The following is a 4,751-nucleotide window of genomic DNA, read 5'->3' on the forward strand; positions in this document are numbered from 1 at the left end:
GTTAGAGTTCCCTGAACGCCGGGCAGGCAGGTGTAGCCTGCATATTAGGAAGACATGAGCAGAAGAACAGGAGCAGAGAAGGATGGGGAGGGGAGAAGGTTGCTGGGCCATAGCCACATTTAAGGTGTGCCTGGCAAATAATTAAAGGGGAGGCTTAAAAGATACATCAGATGAAAGGTTAAATGCAAATTCAGAGCAGAAATCTTAAGAGCCAACAGCCTTCAAAACTGCAGTTCTGGGCAATTTTCAGATTTGTAGTAAGGGTGAGAAGCCAGAAGCAGTAAGGACATTTTTTCTTAGTGTGATCCTTCATCAGCTATTAATAGCCAGATAGAGAATATCCAGAGGTTAGGTAGATAAGAAGTGAGTTTCAGTTCCACAGGGCAAAAAAGAATGGTGCTAAACACACACACACACACACACACACACACACACACACCTTACTTAACAGATAACAGATGTATGTGTGCATAGCCCAGGCTAGCCTTAAACTCACAATCTTCCTGCTTCAGTCTCTTGAGTGCTGGGATCACCCAAATGTACTACACCACCCTCCACTGAGATGCATATTGTAAATTCATTGATTGGTTTTATTCCTAAAAAGAGATCGAGCCAAGAACTGTGTGTGGGTGAAGATGTACGTTTTGATTTCCCACTAGAAATTTAGTGATGTCAGACGATATGACCATTACAGATTTTTTTCACTGATTTATGCTGAGAAAAACAAAATGGGAAAGCCACCCAAACTCCTTGCACACACTTAAAAGTTCTAACACAGCACTAGGTGCTGAGCACATATTCTTTTCTCTCATTTTAATACTGCAATTGCAGTAGTAGTGGCAAACAGAAACTAGCAGATGGTCTCTCAGAGGACTGTGTAATGCTAACTGCTGGCGTCCTGACATCTGTGTGCAAACCAGTTGCACCAACCTCCTGGGTTCTAGTTAGAAAGGCAGAATCTCAGGCGTGGCCTTCCTGTTGAGTACTCAACAGCCACTCCAAGTGACCCTTATGATAGCCATCCCTGCTGTGAAAATGAGTGCTAATGAGGGCCTCTCGGCAAGGAAGTCCACTCATAGAGAATCCTTGAGGTAGCACTAGGCAGCCAGATGAGGAAATGAGAGCTTTTCTGGCTGGCTCCTGCTCAAGTATCCCAAGGAAGAATCATTCCATGGAAACCTATTGAGCAACAGATATGCTTTACAAGATAGTTGACAAGATAGGAGGTTGTCTAATAAAACTATCTAGATTTTGTTTTGTTTGTTTCTAGTTTGTTTTGGAGCACCATCTTTATGACCTTGAGCAACTTAATCTCGAACTCTTCAGTTCCAGTGTTTGTAAAGCGGAAGTGTGGTAAGGTGTATAGGAAGGGCCCAGGGGTTGCCATCTCCCAGTAGTTCACATTTCAGGGTATAAAGGCTGTGTATAGTATGGGACGAGGCTTATTTGGCACACCCCTCTTCCATCAAGGAACTTAGTTCTGAAAGGGAAACAGTCATTCCTAGATTTAATGGTTGCAAATCCTGCATTTGAAGAGCAGTGGACTCTGGAAAAAATAAGCTTGCTACCTGAGAGAATGAAGGAATATCTTCAAGGTAATGGAACTTTCTTTTCTTGTGGTCTAAAGCTTGATAAGGAGACTTTCATGGCAGAGAGACTGATATTAAAAATTCTAATAAGGAATTGCATGCTGCAGTGGTTGAGTGAGGGAACTGAGTGTAGAGGCAAGGGGTCCTGGCCTGTGGATAAGGTTGACAACTGAGAACTCCCCCTACTCAAACAACCCAGAGATAAAGTCACAGAATCAAAAATATTTTTAGCACAGAGATGGAGAGGTAGCTCAGTTGATAAAAAGTTTGTTGTATCCTCAGAACCCATATAAAAAAGCTAGACATGGTGGCATCTGCTTGTCATCCTAATATTGGGGAGGTAGAGACAGGTGGATTCCTGGGGCTCACTGGCCAGCCAGCCAAGCCTACTTGGTGAACTCAAGGTCAGTTAGAGACCCTGTCATAAAAACAAGATTGGAGCTAGAGAGATGCCTTTTCCATAAATTGCCTTGGTCATGGTGTATTATCATAGCAATAAAAAAGAAACTAATGAACAGGTCTAATTATTTTAGCTTTGAAATCATAGACAGCAACTTTGTATTAAAATATCTTCCCCCTAATCATTAATTAACATCCACTGGGTTGATGCCAGTGCTACATATGGGCTTCTTCTTTCCTAAAGTGCATGTAGAATTAGTTCATGATAAAAGTAACTCCAACTTTAGTAGACTAGTACTAGCCCATACCATAAATGCATGCTGAGCATCATCTACCATGCTAGACAGTGCAGATGCAGCAGTAGGCAGGACTTAATATATGTGGTCATGATTTTCAGGTATCTCAAGACTATGTGATCAAATATCCAGTTGTCGCAGTTTTCACTACTTTCCCAAGTATTAGTACTGTTTAAACATTGATTTATTTTAAATTTTTATTTATTTTTTATTATCTTTAATTTTTTTTGTTTTGTTTTTATAGTCCAGTCTTTATCCCCCTCCCGGTTTGCCCTGAGACAGTTCCTCATCCCATTCCTCTTCCCACTGTGTCCAAGAGGATGTCTCTACCCCACACCCCCACCTCGCTAGGCTTCCCCACTCCATGGGGTCTCAAGTCTCTTGAGGGTAAGATTCATCTTCTCTCACTGAGGCCAGACCAGGCAGTCCTCTCTGTGTATGTGTCGGGGCCTTGGACCAGCTAGTGTATACTGCCTGGTTGGTGGCTCAGTGTCTGAGAGATCTAGGGGCTCCAGGTTAGTCCTATAGGGTTGCCCTCTTCAACTTCTTCCAGCCTTTTCCTAAGTCAACCACAGGGGTCCCTGACTTCAGACCATTGGTTGGGTGTGTCTGTGTCAGCTGCTTGTTGGGCCTCTTGGAGGACAGACATGCTAGGCTCCTGTCTATTGATTCACTTTTTAAATGCTCTATGAGAACTCCAGTGAGTGGGTCCTGCACTTTGCCTGGCCAACACAGGGGAGCTGGCCCTGGTGGTGAAAGAAGGCATGGATGAGCCAGCTTCAAGGTTGTGAGAGCAGGAGTGCTGGCCCAGACCCTCACAGGCTGCAGCACTTGGGAGAGTGGGCCTGGCACCTTGACTGGGTAGCATAGTGGAGCCGGCTCTGGAAGTGTGGGTACAAGTAAGCTGGGCACCCAGGGCATGAGAGCAGGAGAGCTGCCTCCTGCTGATGGTGGCCTAGCCAGAGCAGTCCTGGAGAGCTTTCCCTAGTGGTGCAGATAAGGGAGAGCTGGAGGGATGACCAGCTAAGCTGCCATCCAGGCCCAGATCTAGGGATTTGAATTGGCCCACCCTAAAATCTACATCATTTGCAAATCACAGGGACATGGGAAAAGCCAGTCCTGCAATCTAATACTGCAGGATCTCCACAATACAGGGCAACAACAGGATAACCGGGTAGAGGCCTGGTGAGGATCCAATACTGATGGTGTCACAGAAGCTATAGACCTTGAACCAAACCAATGACTCATTACAATGAACATTTACAAGTGAAGACGTGTGGCCAGAGGGATACACTGTGGGACACACTGTGACATACTAAAACTTCTATGATGAGATGCTTTCTATATTTTTTTTGTTTGTTGTTTGTATGTTTTTTTATTTTGTGGGGTTGGGGTACAAGGGTAAGGGGTGGACATGAAGGGATGGGAAGATGAGTGGGACTGGGGTACACTATGTGAAACTCACAAAGAATCAATAAAAAGTTAAAAAATTTCAAATGAGTGTCTTGGAGTTATCAGTTGTCTTGGGCAAAGCACCTGCATAATGGATAACATAAATTTTAAAATGAACTTCACATATATATTTCAAAAATGAAATATCTGAGTATAGTTTTTAAAACCATTGTTTGAATGCCAAATGGACTTGGAAGAAAGATGGAGGCACAGTGGGATGAGGTTCTTTGGAATTTGTTGCTAAACATAAGTCAATCTGATTGGAAAAGGTCCTAAGGGGTATAAAGTTCTACAACTTTTATGTACTATCAAATGTATACAACAATTGATAGTAGTGAGAATTGTGTTCCTTCTACTGCAGAAAATTAGAAAATGAAAGATTGTTTTTTTCTTAAAAAAAAATAAAGCTTCATGAAAAACAAATAAAGACATGGAGGCTAGAGAGATGGCTTAGTGGTTAAGATCACTGACTGGACAATTCTGAGACTGTTCCACCTGGGAATCCTTCCCTTATTCAGTCATCAAATCTAGACACTATTGTGGATGCCAGCAAATGCTGGATGATAGGAGCCTGATATAGCTGTCTCCTGAGAGGCTCTGACAGTACCCAACTAATACAGAAGAAGAGGCTCACAGCCATCCATTGGACTGAGTACAGGGTCCCCAATGAAGGAGCTAGAGAAAGGACCCAAGGATCTGAAGGGTTTGCAGCCCCTTAGGATGAACAACAATATGAACTAACTAGTGCCCTCAGAGCTCCCAGAGACTAAAACACCAACCAAAGAGTATACATGGTGGGATTAATGGCTCCAGCAGCATATGTATAGCAGAGGATGGCCAAGTCAGTCATCAATGGGAGGAGAGGCCCTTGGCCCTGTGAAGGTTCTATGCCCCAGTGTAAGGGAATACCAGGGCCAGTAAGCAGGAGGGGGTGGGGTGGTGAACAGGGGGAGTGGGGAGGGAACAGGGGCTTGTTTTAGTTTTTGGGTTTTTTCTTTTCTTTTTTCTCTTTTTT

This window comes from Mastomys coucha, unplaced genomic scaffold, assembly GCF_008632895.1.
Source record: "Mastomys coucha isolate ucsf_1 unplaced genomic scaffold, UCSF_Mcou_1 pScaffold21, whole genome shotgun sequence".
Lineage (NCBI taxonomy): Eukaryota > Metazoa > Chordata > Mammalia > Rodentia > Muridae > Mastomys > Mastomys coucha.